Source organism: Saccopteryx bilineata, chromosome 7 (genome assembly GCF_036850765.1).
Source record: "Saccopteryx bilineata isolate mSacBil1 chromosome 7, mSacBil1_pri_phased_curated, whole genome shotgun sequence".
Classification (NCBI taxonomy): domain Eukaryota; kingdom Metazoa; phylum Chordata; class Mammalia; order Chiroptera; family Emballonuridae; genus Saccopteryx; species Saccopteryx bilineata.
The window spans coordinates 12,717,039-12,735,516 of NC_089496.1; the positions used below are offsets into that span (position 1 = coordinate 12,717,039).

Sequence of the window (18,478 nt, forward strand, 5' to 3'; positions counted from 1 at the left end):
AGAGAGAGACAGAGAGGAAGGAAGGGGTGGGGGTGGAGAAGCAAATGGGCGCTTCTCCTATGTGCCCTGGCCGGGAATCGAACCCGGGTCCCCCGCACGCCAGGCCGACGCTCTACCGCTGAGCCAACCGGCCAGGGCCACTATATCTCTATATTTTAGAAAAAATCTAACAGGTTACTGCTGTTCATTCAATTACTTGAAATAAAAGAATGATACTATAAAGCAGATATAAGTTATTCAAAATTGAATACATTGACTTCCTTCCATTTTTCTATATAGGGTATAAATGAAATGGAGAAATAGTTAAGACAAATTGCTCCTGGGTGTTTAGTCCAAATTCCCCAGAATTAGAATCGAAGGGACCTGGACCACTGCCATCATTGTGAGGCAGGATAGAAAGACACTAGAAAAATTCTTTGGCAGGTGGAATGGGAAAACTGAGACATATAGTTGAATAATCCGGATGAGTGTTTACAACCAGATACAAAAGGTCACCAGGATGAAAAGCCCTAGGTACCTAGCAATGGGCAAAACTCGTGCTGGACCTCACCTGCAGGGTAGCCTTTTCTACCCTGGAATAAATCTGGTCATCTGCTTTAGACTCTACTGACCTTTCCTCCCTAGAGGGATAACACCTAGGCCCTAGCTGTAATTCAGCTCTAGGCCCAAAAAAGCAGCAAAACCAAGAGGGTGATGCCAGGACCAGCTGCAATGACTAATGATCCCCTGGCACTGGCCAATCAGTGGAAACCACAATCCTGAAAGTACACACCTGGAAAAGCTGATGAATATTCTATTGGGATCCTCCTCCTAGGACCTCCCCTAAAGTCCCAGCCTTGAAAAGCCCTCAACTCGAAGGTCCCAGGGTGTGCTCTTGCTCCTGGGACACCACCAGACTTGCAACCAGGGGAACAACGGGCAGACAGCTTATCCTGGGTGAACCCCCTGCATCTGTTTCCAAGGCCCACTTTGTTGCTTCTTCTATCCTAAGCCCTTCCTTTTTTCACTGTCCCAGTTTTAATAAACATATTCTCAGAATCACCTGAACTCATGTTGTAAAATCTTTCCTGTACAAAGTCAAGAACACACACTCTGCAACTGAAGCAAACCCATTCCAGTCCCTGTCTGGTAACAGCTGGTCAAGAAAAGGTTTGATGTAATTACAAGAATCCAGATGGCTAAAACATGCTCCTAAGCCTGACCAGGTGATGGCGCAGTGGATAGAGCATCAGACTGGGATGCAAAGGACCCAGGTTTGAGACCCCAAGGTTGCCGGCTGGAGCATGGGCTCATTCGGCTTAAGGGTGGGTTCATCTGGCTTGAGCACAGGGTTGCTGGCTTGAGCCCAAAGGTCACTGCCTTGAGCAAGGTGTCACTTGCTCTGCTGTAGTGTCCCCCCCCTCCCCCGCTCGGTCAGGGCACATATGAGAAAGCAATAAATTAACAACTATGATGCCGCAACAAAGAATTGATGCTTCTCATCTCTCTCTCCCTGTCTGTCTCTCCTTATCTGTCCCTCTCTCTGTCAAAAAGAAAAAATGCTCCTAAGAATGACTACAGGTATACAGTACCCTACAGTCTTCAATATATAATTATTAAAAGTTGTGCAGAGGAAAAAATAAAATATTCACAGTGCTTGATATTTTTAAAATAAACCATTAATCCAGATAATAAGACTATGCTAAAGTACTAATCTTTGTCAAGTGCTTTGTAAAGAATCTGCAATCTTATGCTCTATAGACCAGTATTAACTTCTTGTACTAATGAGACAACTGAGGCTTTAAGAGGTGGCAGAATGTTCTACATCTAGTATTTGGGGGCAGAAATCCAAGTTTTGACTTATAACTCTATACCCTTTCCTTTGCATGACATTCATTTACAGAACTTGGCCAGCATTTTCCTAAGTATGTTCCACGGATACTCAAGGAAAAAATTAAGTCAAATAAATTGAGAAATGTTATCTTCACTGTCTCTTAGGCAGCCCATAACACTACATGTTATTCACACAATGAAATTCTGTAATCATAAAACTTGTTCCCTCTGTCTAACTTGTAATTTCCCAAAGTTATTTGACTACATAATCTCTCTAGTGTACTAACACCTTTTAACATCATGCAGAACACACTTTGGGAAACGTTACTTGTATAGAGATAGATGTGAACAAAATCCATATCCATCTTTGTGTCCTTTCATGCTGTGACCTTTGACCAACCTCACTGTTGTTAGTAAGCCCATCAAAGACTTCCACTTAATGATTATCTATAGTCCTTAAAACGTAACCATAAATACTTTTATTAGTAATGGCGAGGATAAAAACCACAATGAATGTTAAACTGGTGACAGTATTGACCACCAGGAGGTATGGCCAGACTACCCAGAGTTACAGCCACTAGAGCTACGGCATTCTCTGTCCCTTTGTCTTTTCAATTATTAGTACCTGAATGATATTATAAAAACAGTACAATAACAGAAGTTTTTAGTGGAGAATAATTTACATAAAACTGCTGCTTCGTCCCAATCTTCCGGTAGGTAAATTGTAAATTACCCTTTAATAAATTCTACTATATTCTATGGATTTGCCTGCTCTGTCTTTCTGTCTGAAGATACCCTCTCACCATGGTGGCCATCACAACTCTGCACGACCATCGGACAGTTACTACAGACTAAAGTATTACGTTTAGTACTCAATGTAATAGATATTCAGCACACAGAGACTATTTCACGTACTATAACTAAAACTGAGTCAAGTCATTTGAAGTATATATGTATAGCTTGGTGAATGGCACATCACAGGAACTCAATATAATAATGAAGAACTACATAAACTAAAGGTGTAATGTAAGTGTTATTATCTTCTGACAGCACTGCCTGTCCAAGCAGAAAACATTTATCAAGTACCAACTATAAGGTAAGAAACTGAAATAAACAATGGAGATATAAAGATAATAATTCCTACCTTTATGGATTAGCATGGAGGGATTGAGCATACTGCAAATCAAGTTGTGGCAAATGTTAATATAAACAAAATGCCACTGGCCCTGACCAGTTTGCTCAGTGAATAGAGCAAACTCTATTCTCAGTCAAGGCACACATGAGAAGTGACCGTCTGCTTCTCACCCTCTTCCCCTCTCACAGCCAGTGGCTTGACTGGTTCAAGCGTCGGCCCTAGGCACTGAGGATAGTTCAGTCAGTCTGAGTGTAGGCCTCAGGTGCTGGGGATGGCTTGGCTGATTTGAGCATCAGCACCAGACAGGGGTTGCTGGATGGATACTGGTCAGGGTGTGTGCCAGGAGTCTGTCTCTCTATCTCCCCTCCTCTCACTTTAAAAAAAAATGCCACTGTAACAGACATAGAAGAATAACTGAATTTATAAAAGACCCTCTATAATGCTGTTTAATGGAACTGAATAAATTTAGTTTATAACTATACCACGAACATTTTAAGATGTTTATATTGAGGATGGTAAAAAAAAAAAATCAAGATCTCATGTAGCTTTCCCTGTCCCTACAGAGAAAAAATTGCTCCCATTTCAAACCTGTTTCTTCAAAAAACTAAGTCTAGTTCACAGACTCTACTACCAGAGACCCAGAACAATCTCCTCCTGGCAAAAGAGAACAATTCGAGCATCAATAACTGCAATAGGCTAAAACACATCAAATATCTTTAAAGCCAAGAGTTCACAAAGATAATTAAAAACAAACAATAGTGGTAACTTCTGAGGATGCTAGCTAACTACCACATTACTTTATAAACTTATAAAAAAAAGAATCAAGAAATGAAAAAAAGGGCCCTGGCCGGCTTGCTCAGTGGATAGAGCTTCAGCCTGGCATATGGATGTCCTGAGTTCAATTCCTGGTCAGGGCACACAGGAGAAGTGACCATCTCCTTCTTACCTTCTTCCCCTCCTGTAGCCAGGGGCTTGATTGGTTCAAGCATTGGCCAGGGTGTTGAGGATAGCTGGGTTAGTTGAAGCATGTCAGTCTGAGCATGAAAAATAGCTCGGTTGATTCAAGCATCGGTCATAGATGAGGGTTGCCAGGTGAATCCCGGCTGGTGCTAATGCATGAGTCTGTCTCATTATCTCCCCTCCTTTCACTTAAAAAAAAAAAAGTACTATACTACTGCTATAAAAAGAACACACACAACTTTTCTATAGAAGGATGGCTGGGGATACCTAATCCAGTCTCCATGAGATTATGAAAGATGTTCTTAAGGGGAAGACACTAGCTTTGAATTTTAAGGATCAACTTGAGTTAGTTTAAAAAAAAAAAAAAAAAAAAGGAACAGCCTGACCAGGCAGTGGCGCAGTGGATAGAGCGTTAACCTGGGACACGAAGGACCTAGGTTCGAAATCCCAAGGTCTCAGGCTTGAGCATAGGGTCGCTGGCTAACTGTGAGACAAAAACCCTGATCAGGCAGTGACGCAATGGATAGAGCAGGGGTCCCCAAACTTTATACACAGGGGACCAGTTCACTGTCCCTCAGACTGTTGGAGGGCCGGACTATAAAAAAAACTATGAATAAATCCCTATGCACACTGCACATATCTTATTTTAAAGTAAAAAAACAAAATGGGAACAAATACAATATTTAAAATAAAGAACAAGTAAATTTAAATCAACAAACTGAACAGTATTTCAATGGGAACTATGGGCCTGCTTTTGGCTAATAGGATGGTCAACGTGCTCCTCTCACTGACTACCAATGAAAGAGGTGCCCCTTCCGGAAGTGCGGCGGGGTCCAGATAAATGGCCTCAGGGGGCTGCATGCGGCCCGCAGGCCATAGTTTGGGGACCCCTGGGATAGAGCATGGACCTGGAACACTGAAGACCCAGGTTCAAAACCCCAAGGTCACCAACTTGAGCATGGGCTCATCTGGCTGGAGCATGGTGTAGCTGTACTGAGCATGGGATCATAGACATGGCCCCATGGTTGCTGGCTTGAGCCCAACAGTCACTGACTTGAAGCCCAAGGTCTCTGGCTTGAACCCAAGTTCGCTGGCTTGACTGGAGCCCTCTTGTCAAAGCACATATGAAAAAGCAATCAATGAACCACTAAAGTGCTGCAACAAGTTGATGCTTGTCATTCTTCTCTTACTATCTGTCCTGTCTCCAACACCCCACAGCCCAATCTCTCTCTTGCAAAAAAAAAAAGACAAGTAGATATCCCAAGCAGTAAGTTGAAAAACCAGTACGGGAAAACTTCAACAAGGTGTATTTGTTGGAAGGATGGAGTTAGTAAGTAAAAGATGAGGGCTGAAGGCTAGAAAGCTAACTGAAATAGATCAAAATATTTCTTAAATACCTTGTGAAGAAACTTTGAGTTTATACCATATGTAAGAAGAAGTCTTTGAAAAGTATTATTAAACGAGTAAATGACAGGTAAAATTTAATTTAAATCACTCATAGCTTTGAGGAGAAAATATATAACTGGAACAAGAATGAAGAAACAATGGAGAGAGAGAGGTCCAGAAAATCTGAGTAATATTTAGGAAATAAAAGTAACAGAATGGTGACTAGAAGAACATATCTAGATAAAACTTTATGTGAGTTCCCAAAGCACTTTAAAGATAATCCTATTGTAGTATTTCCCAAAAGTATAATAGTTATTTGTTTGCATCATTGGGGAAATGATGCAGGGTTGTTTTAAGGTAAGTATTAAGTGCCTGATATGTACAAGGTCCATCATAAATGCTATTTAAGTGTAGATGGGTGAATATTCTATCAAGATTTTATATATATATATATATATATATATATATATATATATATAAAATTTTTTTTAGAAAGAAAGTTTTGGTAATGTCTTTAATCCTAAAAGTCAAACTGTACAGATAAAACTGTACAGATAAAACTAAATGTGTTGAATTGTTCCTGCATAAAGTCAATGTAATGAGGCTTCACCCAGCAATTTCCCCTAGTTTTATACCAATAAATAAATATAAACAACAAAGCCAAGTATTACAGTAGCCATAAAGAGTAAATGAAAATATACTGTACTGTCTACCATTCTGAGATTGGAAAAACAGGACCTCATCTTGATTCCCCAAAGCTAACAGAATTAAATGTTAACAAATCCACCTTACTTTCTCTTAATATAATGCGTTGTATCTGTTTAGAGCTCCGCACCAACTCACTTCACCATTCTAATCCCATCACAGGTGGTGGAGAGGAGGAGGGTGAGGAGAGAACCAGAAACAGAAAACAAACTAAAGCTTTTAGGTTGTGCACCTTCTGCATTTTATGTTTGTGAATCAATCCTTAGTATTGCATTAACAACTTTCATTTCGATAAACTCTCTGAGCCATTGGCAAAAAGCAATTTAGCTTTTAAGTTACCAAGCTGTATAATATTTATAAATGTTATTCTTTAGGGAGCTATAAACATACAGCAGGTTAACATCAGTGTTTTAACTCTTGGGCCTTTTCAAAGCTGGTACATTGGCCTAATTTCAGGCTGCCAATGGCAACCTACCAACTCACTTCACCACCAAGTCGGTTACCATGGCTGAAGGTAAACTGACTACAAGACATTTGGAATGTAACTGCTAAACATTATATCCTTGACTAACATTTCCATTTGAAATCTATCAATCAGAAACTGAAAAAGGTTAGAGACTAGTTTTCCAGTAGTATGTCATAAAATATTTTTCTTCCCAACTCTCAACAGGAATAAAGAAGCTCTTTCATTAAAGAATTTCAGCTCTAAGCGTGCGGAGGACCCGGGTTCGATTCCCGGCCAGGGCACACAGGAGAAGCGCCCATTTGCTTCTCCACCCCTCCGCCGCGCTTTCCTCTCTGTCTCTCTCTTCCCCTCCCGCAGCCAAGGCTCCATTGGAGCAAAGATGGCCCGGGCGCTGGGGATGGCTCTGTGGCCTCTGCCTCAGGCGCTAGAGTGGCTCTGGTCGCCAACATGGCGACGCCCCGGAGGGGCAGAGCATCGCCCCCTGGTGGGCAGAGCGTCGCCCCATGGTGGGCGTGCCGGGTGGATCCCGGTCCGGCGCATGCGGGAGTCTGCCTGTCTCTCCCTGTTTCCAGCTTCAGAAAAATGAAAAAAAAAAAAAAAAAAAAAAAAAAAAAAGAATTTCAGCTCTATAACATTGTTTCTTGGATCTCCTCATACTTGTGTAAACAACTACTTTAATTTTTAGCCACTGTATTTGGCAACTGCTCTAGGCAAATAAATGTTTCCTTTTAATGAAATAATTATTCCAGTTATCAAAGAAAAAAGTCATAAACAAATAAGAGAACTACAGTATTTCTAAAAATTTATGTACTATGTAGAAACTCCTAGTTATGACATACCAAAGTTTTTGCGAAACAAAAACTTTCTATTACCAAATATTCAACTTCTAAAGAGGAAACAAAATAAATACTAAACATTTGGGTATTTTTGCATTCACAGTATCTGAACATGGTGAAAGATGTCTCAAAAACCTTAAAAATAGAAAAACATTTTTCTGATAATGTTTTTGTGAACCCGGTAGGAATATTAAATATATACCCACTTGGTGTATGTAAACATTACTGTGTAGCAGCCCAGAAGGGTATTGCTAGGAAAATGTATGAGGTATTTTTTTCTATTTTCTTAACCCATAGGAGTTTAATAAATTTCAATTAAGTATAGGTACAGTACTGCTCTTTCAAAACGTGAAATTCTGTAACTCATGGTGTAGTTGACAAGATAGCTAGACTAGGCAAAAAAAAAAAAAACAACCCACAAAAAAACAAAAAACAAACAAACAAAAAAAACCTCTTTGAGTTTACTTATTTCTCAGTATCATCTTATCTGTAAAGATACTAGACAGTTTAATTTCTAAGGTACCTTCCCTCTCTACATTTTTCTGATTCCTTACTTAGAAGTTAACAGTCCAGCACAGAAAACCAGAAACAGTGACAGCCTCGAGTAAAAAAAAAAAAAGTGAAAAAAAAGAAATGAAGGTTTTTAAAAACCATCCATAGCTGATTTTATTTATCTTTGTAATTAAACTGACCAGAGCAACACTAGTTAAAACATTATACAACTTAAAGGTGTATAATTCTGTAATACACTATCTACATAATACATCACATTGTGTGCTCACCACCCCAAATCTAGTCTTTATTTGCCACTATATATGAGACTGTCTATGAAGGAGAACTGAGGGAACTTTCTCCTTGGTTAAAAATTCAAGTACTTCAACAAACTGATTGTGCTGACAGCTTCTTTCAGTGAGTCTAAAAGCTTCTCCAAATTACCATGTAAAATTAGGTAGTATGAAACTTTAAAAACTGTATCTGTCCTATTTATTTATTCTATCAATGTATTATTTGTATTGTCTCTTAAACACCTCTCCTTACTATGAGAAAAAAGTACTTCAAACAATCCCAGGAAAAAAAAATTATATATGCTGACAGAAAAAATCTATTTGTGCTAGAAATTAAAGCAAATGATAAGGGAGAAAGCAATTAAATGCAAGTATAGAATTCTCAAATATACAAAAGAAATATGACAACTTCTAACAGTGTCTTTCTATTTTAACAGAGAGAAATATGCAATTGAAAAGAACTATTAATCAAAACCTTTAATTATCCAAATATATTATTAATAACAATATTCCATATTTAGCAAAAGGGAAAAGAAGGCAAAGAATTGTTATTTAGCATTATTTATTGAATACCCGCTGTACACCAATACAATAGCTGGTATTTATACATGTTACCTCATTTAATCATCATAGCAATCTTAAAAGAATTCTTATCTCATTATTATAAAGAAATTAAGACCAAATAGTTAAGAAATTTAGCTTAATAAGTAAAAACAAAACCAGCTAACCTAAGGTCATTTATGAAAGCCAAATATATTCTCCAGCATATAATCAGTCTATATATAGTGTTGTACAGAATTAGCCCCAAATACAAAAATCCTGTAGCATCAAAAAGATCATAGTCAAGCCTAACCAGCGGTGGCACAGTGGATAGAGCGTTGGACTGGGATGCAGAGGACCCAGGTTCAAGACCCCGAGGTCGCCAGCTTGAGCGCAGGCTCATCTGGCTTGAGCAAAAAGCTCACCAGCTTGGACCTAAGGTCGCTGTCTCGAGCAAGGGGTTACTTGGTCTGCTGAAGGGCTGCGGTCAAGGCATATATGAGAAAGCAATCAATGAACAACTAAGGTGTCACAACGAAGAACTAATGATTGACGCTTCTCATCTCTCTCCATTCCTGTCTGTCTGTCCCTATCTATCCCTCTCTCTGATTCTCTCTCTGTCCCTGTAAAAAAAAAAGATCATAGTCAAGTGTTTTTACTTATTTTAGAAAGAGAGAAAGAGAGACAGAAACATCACTCTGTTGTTCAATAACCTATAGCATGGCATACAATTTTTCCATTAAACACTGGTGGAAAAGTATGATTATTTAGTGACCAATATATTTGACCTAGTAATATAATTACATGAGTTTTTTCCTCTAATTCTGTTATAAATTTTTTTGGGTGACCTTGAACAAGTAAGTCTCTTACCATCTTGGAGCTTCAGCAGCTGCATTTAACAAAAAAATCACACCAAAAGCACCAATCCCAAGCCACAATGTGGGAGCAAATGTTCCATCGTTATAGCTTTTTAAATGTCTGCATAATAACAGCTGCATGATAATTACAATGATGACAGTGACAGTGAGTCGGTATAAAAATGATTATAGTGCTCTCTTAGAAAATAATTTTTGTCTGCCCTGGCCGGATAACTCGGTTAAGAGTGTCGTCTGTTCATAAAAGTTGCTGGTTCAATTCCTGGTCAGTGTACAGACAGGAACGGCTCACTGTTCCTGACTCTCTCTCCCTCTTTTTCCTCTCTGTTTCCTTCCTCTCACTCTAAAATCAGTAAATCTGATGTGAATGAAAAAAATAAAAATAATTTTTGGGCTTCTCATATTTTTGCTGCATGTTATCAAAGGTTCAAATTCTCAAGCAGGTTCCAAAATTCAACCTAAGTTTTCACATGCAAAATAATTATTTTATATGTCAAAAAGAAAATAAATAGAACAAGAATACATGAATAACAATTTTTAAGAAAACTGGTTATATATTCTGCATTGTTTCCTGGGGATAATGAACTGTCCAATGTTTACCACTGGCCATGTAAGTTCAGAAAAACATGTCAAAAAAGTAAAAAGTATTTATGGGGATGTCTCATTTTTAAAGTAATTGTTACTTATTCCTTTATATTTATTTCTTCTTGCAATCAGAAAGAAAAGTAAAGATCATTATACACTATACTCTTTGATACATAAAGACGTAGATAAGCAACATTTGCCACACCAAAATGTGTCTCTCTGGCACGAGGTATACTTTATTCTCTTTTTTTACTCAGTGAGAGGAGGGGAGGCAGAGAGACCAACTCCTGCATGCTCCCCAACTGGGATCCACCCAACAAGCCTACTAGGGGCAATGCTTTGCCCATCTGGGGCATTGCTCTGTTGCTCAGCAACTGAGCTCTTCTTAGTACCTGAGGCAGAGGCCATGGACCTATCCTCAGCACACTGGGCCAACTTGCTCCAATCAAGCCATGGCTGCAGGAGTGGGAGAGAAAGAGAGGGGAAAAAGAGAGAGAGAGAGAGAGAAAGAGAGAGAAGCATGAGGGAAAGGCATGGAGAAGTAGATGGGTGCTTCTGCTGTGTGCTCTGGCCAGGAATTAAACCCAGGACATTCACATGCTGGGATGACACTCTACCAGTGAGCCAACCAGGCAGGACCCACTTTATTCTTAATAAACTAAAGACTCAGGTAGAACCTTGACTCATGGGGCAAGGACTTTGAGCAGCCTCCCACCACTTCCCAGGTCACTCCCAGAAGCAAGACTGCTATAGAAAATTTATGTATTGGAGACATAATCACAGCCATTGATGGGGAAAATACTAGCAACATGATCACTTGGAAGCTCAGAACAAAAATAAGGGCTGCATAGTCAACATGACTCAGAGTAGCCAGATCTGAACATAAAGTCTGGTCTTATCTAGTAAGAGAAGCAGAGAAACGTCAACCATACAAGATGAATTTAGCCTCTGAATCGCAAGAGGTTCTGCATATAGGAAGTGCCCACAAATGAAGTGCCATGCCCTTCAGTACTTTGCCTGCCTTTGGCTCTGCTGCCCAGCGTCATCACAAACCAGTAAAACAACCCCTCCAGCCTCTAATCCTCTGAAAACATCTCCAACTTCAACAGCACCTTGGAGTGAAAAATGACAGCCAGTGGACCAGAGATGAATGGCAGAACCCTAGACCATTCTCAGCCTCCAAGTGGGCTTGTCATCCACAAAGAATCTGCAGTTTACAAGACGCTTTGGGAGAACCACTTCATTTCTGGTTTTGCAGGAAATTCTAGAATCTGAAGAGAAAGGGGATCCCAACAAGGCCTTGGGATTCAGAACAGCTAAGGCTCCCATCACTAAAGTGACTGCATCAACTGGAAATGCCCAGAAATTGCCCACGTGTGGCAGATGTGGCACCAGCATTGTCGATGTGTTTGTAAAGCTGTGGGACTTTCACCCTGAGTGCTATGTGTGTACCAACTGAGGCACACACCTGAAACAGAAGGGCCATTTCTTTGTGGAAGATCAAACCTATTGTGAAAAGTATGGCCGAGAGTGGGTCACCCCACCCAAAGGCTACAATGTGGTCACTGCATTCCCCAAGTGAACCAGCATAATTGCACACAACACTATCCTTCAACTAGTCCCTGTGGCAACTTGTTCTCAATGTGCTGGCCCTGTCCTCTCTTGGAAGTTCTTGCTTACTTTGGCATTATCCCTGTCCATTAAACATTGCGTCCCCTGCCTTTGCTGACTCACACTGCTGTGTGATGGCTGCTTTTACAGTAAATGGAAGATTGTTTTGTTCAGTGTCCCCTTGCCAGCATCACTGTGCCTGCTCTTCACCTCAGGTCATCTCTGCTGCAGATGGAAATCAGCCAAATTTGAACCAAACCTAATTTCATACATCTGCCATTGATTTTTTTTTTCCGGTTTTTTTTTGGTTTGTTTGTTTTTCGTTTAGTTTTTATTCATTTTTAGAGAGGAGACAGAGAGGGAGAGAGAGGAGAGAGAGAAGGGGGAGGAGCTGGAAGCATCAACTCCCATATGTGCCTTGACCAGGCAAGCCCAGGGTTTTGAACCGGCGACCTCAGCATTTCCAGGTTGACGCTTTATCCACTGCGCCACCACAGGTCAGGCCCATCTGCCATTGATTTTATTTTGACTCAATAAATGTAGTGACTCGTAAAAAATATTATTTTTTGACTTGTGATTGATTGAATCTGCAGAGGTGAAACCCACACATACATAGGACCTGCTATACTATCACTAATAATAAAACCAAGTAGTGCCCCCCAGCTGCCTCCATTTCCTTAAGGAAGGGTTTTTTTCTCACTCACTCCCCCACACCGTAGCGGCGCGCGAGTGGGCCGGGCGGGCGGCTGAGTTTTCCAAGAAATAACTTCATCAAGATGTCCAGCAAGGCCCTGGCGGGTTGGCTCAGCAGTAGAGCGTCGGCCTGGCGTGCGGGGGACCCAAATTCGATTCCCGGCCAGGGCACACAGGAGAAGCGCCCATTTGCTTCTCTACCCCCCCCCCTCCTTCCTCTCTGTCTCTCTCTTCCCCTCCCGCAGCCAAGGCTCCATTGGAGAAAGGATGGCCCGGGCGCTGGGGATGGCTCCTTGGCCTCTGCCCCAGGCGCTAGAGTGGCTCTGGTCATGGCAGAGCGACGCCCCGGAGGGGCAGAGCATCGCCCCCTGGTGGGCAGAGCGTCGCCCCTGGCGGGCGTGCCGGGTAGATCCCGGTCAGGTGCATGCGGGAGTCTGTCTGTCTCTCCCCGTTTCCAGCTTCAGAAAAATACAAAAAAAAAAAAGAAAAAGATGTCCAGCGATAGGCAAAGGTCCAATGATGAGAGCCCCAGCACCAGCAGTGGTAGTTCAGATGCAGACCAGAGAGACCCAGCCGCTCCACAGCCTGAAAAACAAGAAGAAAGAAAACCTTCTGCCACTCAGCAGAAGAAAAACACCAAACTCTCTAGCAAAACCACTGCTAAGTTATCCACTAGTGCTAAAAGGATTCAGAAGGAGCTAGCTGAAATAACCCTTGATCCTCCTCCTCACTGCAGTGCTGGGCCTACAGGAGGTAACATTTACGAATGGAGATGGACTATACTTGGTCCACCAGGTTCTGTATATGAAGGTGGTGTATTTTTTCTGGATATCACATTTTCATCCGATTATCCTTTTAAGCCACCAAAGGTTACTTTCCGCACCAGAATCTATCACTGCAACATCAACAGTCAGGGAGTCATCTGTCTGGACATCCTTAAAGACAACTGGAGTCCTGCTTTGACTATTTCAAAGGTTTTGCTGTTGATTTGTTCTCTTTAAACAGACTGCAACCCTGCAGATCCTCTGGTTGGAAGCATAGCCACTCAGTATTTGACCAACAGAGCAGAACATGACAGGATAGCCAGACAGTGGACCAAGAGATATGCGACATAATTCACATAATTTGTATGCAGTGGGAAGGAGCAGAAGGCATCTTCTCACTGTGCTGCAAATCTTTATAGCCTTTACAATACGGACTTCTGTGTATATGTTATACTGATTTTACTCTCTGCTTTTATCCTTTGGAGACTGGGAGACTCCCCAAAAAGGTAAATGCTATCAAGAGTAGGACTTTGTAGCTGTAGATTAGTTATGTTTAAAATGCCTACTTGCAAGTCTTGCTTCTTTGGGATATCAAAATGTATTTGTGAGGTACTAAGGATACTGGTCCTGAAGTCTACCAAATATTATAGTGCATTTTAGCCTAATTCATTATCTGTATGAAGTTATAAAAATAACCATAGATGACTAGGAATTATGTCATTTGTATTAAACCCAGATCTATTTCTGAGTATGTGGTTAATGCTGTTGTGAAAAATGTTTTACCTTTTACCTTTGTCAGTTTGTAATGAGAGGATTTCCTTTTACCCTTTGTAGCTCAGAGAGCACCTGATGTATCATCTCAAACACAATAAACATGCTCCTGATGGCCTAGTTTCCTGTCATGTTTTAAGTCAGTCTTGTTAGAAGGTTTGTCTGAGATGATTGTTCATGAAATAAAAATGCGGATGTAAAGATATTGATCATTAAAGACTAGTACAAATAAATGAATTATTAAATACAATAGAATATATTTGAAATCTTAAAAACAAAAACCAAGTAGTAATTAAAATTATGACATTCAATAATTATTTCAAATTAAAGAGAAACTGATTACCAGTTACTTTAAAGTATTCCACACACCAAAAAATGGCTAACTGTATAACTTGGGAACTGAAAAACAAAAAATGTGCAATATTTATGTTATGCCAAAATCCTAATGCAAAGTTTGGGTGGTAAAGCCCTAATTAGAAGCTTAAATTATAGATTAAAATTGGAGGATTGACAGAAATATTCCTCTTTTTTTTTAATGATTTTAATTGATTGTGTTTACATAGATTCTAGTGTCACCCTGAAGAGATATTCCTTTTTAAAGGGCAAAAATATGTTCTGACTAAATAAATCACTGAAAAGCATGTTTTAAGAAACATTCTCAAAAATTCATAAGTTCATCAGTTAGACAAGAAATGCCAAGTATATTGGCTATTATAACCTTTTCTGTACCTCATTAAACCATCCTGAAAACAAAAAAACAAAAACAAAAAACCTACAGTTATAATAAAAATTTATATTCTCATATATTTGGTTTAGTAAGTTTGAATTTTTAAAACTTCAGACTTCAACCCAACTACAATTTTATGTCTAAAACAACAGATTAATATTTGATATACCAATAAATATTTACTTTTACATACAATATAATATTGTTTGGTCCTAAAAGAAACAACTGGCATAAGAGACAGTCAATAATCTATCAAAAAGTAGCTTTACTGCCCTGGCTGAGTGGCTCAGTGAATAAAGCGTCCTCCAGCACACCGAGGTTGCAGTCTGATCCCATGTCAGGGCACATACAAGAAGCAATCAATGAATGTGCCACTAAATGAAACTAAGTGGAACAATGAGTTGATGCTTCTCTCTTTGTCTCCCTTTAGCTTGCTCTCTCTAAAATCAATATAAAAATTTTAAATATATATATAGCTTTGATGATTCTCTCAAGACTGAAAGATTGAGAATTATGTGGTTTAACTTATATGAACTTCTTTAAAAGAGAAAGAATATATCATTATTTATTATAATTAGGACATTAACCTTGTTATAGTTGGATTAAAATAAAAAACAAATATTTATATATTTAATAAGAACTAAAAGCAGAAAATTGTGCTTAATTCTGTACAAAATTTATTCCTCAACATTTTATATAGGAGGAGCTAAGTGATCAAAAACCTTACCTTTTAAGAACATAAAGAAAATATTAAGGAACTTGGTTCTCTTTTACTCAGTTCAATACTGATGGTTTAGAATACAGTTAGCTACACAGAAGAAAATGAAGCTACACATCTTTACATGGAATCAACTAAAACCAATCACATTCTTTAGTTATACTTCTGTAATGAGTAGAATAGGATCCCACAAAAATTCATGTCTGCTCACAACCTTGGACTGTTAACTCATTTGGAAATTGAGTCTTTGCCGGTAAGTATCTCAAGATGAAGTCATCCCAGATTTAGGGTAGACCCTAACTCCAATGACTGGTATCCTGATAAGAGGAGGAGAGGACACAGAAACAAAATGAAGAAGGCAATGTGACGATGAGGGCAGAGATTGGAATGACAAATCTACAAGGCAGGGAACGCCAAAGATTGTGTTGACCAGAAGCTCAGAGACCCACATGGGACAGTTTTTCCCTCAGAGCCTTCAGAGCCAGAATCAACATTGTTGAAATTTCAATTTGGGACTTCTGGCCTCCTAAACTGTGAAAAAAATAAACTCCTGTTGTTTTAAGCTATCCAGTTTGTGGTCCTTTGTTACAAAAGTCCTAAAAGCTAATAAAATTTGTTGTAATATCTTAACATAACCATTGAGTTAATAATCCATTTCATTATCACAATAAATCAAACCATAAAAATATATATAGAAGTAGTCTAAAAAAGAATACTATTTAAATGTGTGGTGGTATTATAACACCACCATCATCGTCACTACCATTACTGTTGTTAAATCATTATGTATGTATATATAATACTAATCATATTTTTTTAAAAAGATGTATATCTCCCCAAACTCACATCAGAAGTAATCTTTTTTTTAAAAAAACTCTCAAACAAATTAATTTCATAAAAGTTTTTTTGGTCTGTTTTCGAAAGCACATTGGTATACAAGTAAGAGTGGCATCAAAGCCAGCAGACCCGAGTTTTGGTTTTATCACTATTTCATGACTATGATCAAGGTATTATTAGGTCTATAGGTACTAGTTTTCCTACTTATAAAGCAAAAAGTTTAACAGGAACTAGATGATCTCTAACATAAACTATCTTGATAGTTTCTTCATTTCTTGTAAATAAAACTAAAACTTGCCCTGTCCGGTAGGCTGAGTTGATTAGCGTGTCGTTCCAAAACAAGGTTGTAGGTTCGATCTCTGGTCAGGGCACACATGGAAAGCAACCAATGAATGCATAACTAAGTGGAACAACAAATGAATGCTTCCCTCCCCTCTTCCCTCTCTCTAAAAATCAATCAATCAATCAATTAAAAAAATTAAGCCCTGGCCGGACAGTTCAGTTGGCTGGAGCATTATTCAGAAGCGCAGAGATCGCTGGTTCGATCCCCGGTCAGGGCACACACAAAAACGACTCAATGTTCCTGTCTCTTCCTCCCTGTCTCTCTCTAAAACACAACAACAACAACAAAAACCCAACAAACAACCCCCCTAAAAAAAACCCTAAAACAAAACAAAAAACCCTAAAACCTAAATTATTTATTTATGCTAGAGATACCCAAACTGGAGAGTGTGAGGGTAGAAAATTAAGAACTTCACAACAAAAATGGAGAAAAATCTTAAGTGAAAAGGTACATATTTCAGCAACTAAATTAACCAATCTGTTTCTGCTAGGACAATTGTTATTTTTGACAAGCAAATGACATTAAAAAAAGAAGAGGTAGAAAACATGATCAGTGACTAAAGCAAAGAAAGTTGAGGTTTATAAATTACACTTAATCATGATTTTGCTGTTAGATAACAGTCATCAACTAACTAAATCCTTACTGTTCTAATAATGAATGTTAGAAGTCTGACATTTTAGGTTTTTCATTTACAAGTAAGAATCTTCTTAGCCTTTGAAAATTTTCAGAATGCATGAAATAAAGCACTGTTAAGTTTGGGAGCAATTCATCTGATAAGTGTGAGAAATATGAAGTAATAATAATAGAAATAATTTCTGTTTATTGAAGGCTTACCCTGTATATCAATTAATCCTCAAATAAACATAAGAGATAATATTTATATACATAAAGAGAGTGAAATTCAGAAAAGTTAAGCAACTTGTCCAAAATCATATAGGCTTTCAAGAACAAGAATTCTTGGCCCTGGCCAGTTGGCTCAGTGGATAAAACATTGGCCTGGCGTATGGACATTCCAGGTTTGATTCCTGGTCAGGGTACACAGGAGAAGTGACCATCTGCTTCTTTCCCCTCTCCCCCCTTCTCTCTCTCTTCCCCTCTCACTAGTGGCTTAACTGATTCGAGCATCAGCCTTAGGTGCTGAGGATAGCTCAGTTGATTTGAGAATTGGCCACAGACCAGGTTGCTGGGTAGATCCCGGTCAGGGCACATGTGGGAGTCTGTCTCACTATCTCCCCTTCTCTCACTTAAAAAATAAATTAGAGCCTGACCTGTGGTGGCACAGTGGATAAAGCGTCGACCTGGAAATGCTGAGGTCTCCCGTTCGAAACCCTGGACTTGCCTGGTCAAGGCTCATATGGGAGTTGATGCTTCCAGCTCCTCCCTCCCTTCTCTCTCTCTGCCTCTCCTCTCTCTCTCTCTCTCTCTCTGTCTCTCCCTCTCCTCTCTAAAATGAATAAATAAAAAAAATTAAAAAGAAATAATAAATTAAATTTTTTTTTTTTAAAAAAAGAACAAGAATTCAAATCTCTACTTTCTGATGCCAAAGCCTGTTAAGATATACTGTCTCATATAGCAGTCACCCTGAAAGCGGGCAGGCTGTGACGGAAAGGGAATACGGAGGTTTCTACAGAGCTGGTAACATTCTCTTTCTTGATAGGAGTCCTGTTTTACAAACAAGACACAAAAGTCCTGAACATAAACAGGAGTTTGGTTTGTAAAATTCATCAAGCTGAACACATAATCTGTGTGGTTTTCTGAGTATATGTCATCCTTCAATAAAAGTTATAATAAAATATAGCCTCTATACATTAGTCAGGATCTCTCTTTTGTAAGTAAAAATTCAAGTCAAACTAGCTTCAACAAAAGAGGTATTTTACTGGCTGACATGGCTAAGAACTCAAAGGTCAAGTGAAAGTAAATTTTCAGGGT

General features: G+C 39.2%; 1 protein-coding gene and 2 pseudogenes across 4 annotated transcripts in view; 2 read left to right on the forward strand and 1 right to left on the reverse strand.

The window, feature by feature from the left end:
• Window positions 1-18,478, reverse strand: part of PHTF2 (putative homeodomain transcription factor 2) — a 173,311-nt gene that overhangs the window by 96,184 nt on the left and 58,649 nt on the right. The gene's annotated exons all lie outside the window — the stretch shown is intronic.
• LOC136310631 (PDZ and LIM domain protein 1 pseudogene) lies at window positions 6,462-11,946 on the forward strand (annotated as a pseudogene).
• Window positions 12,881-13,737, forward strand: LOC136310399 (ubiquitin-conjugating enzyme E2 E3 pseudogene; annotated as a pseudogene).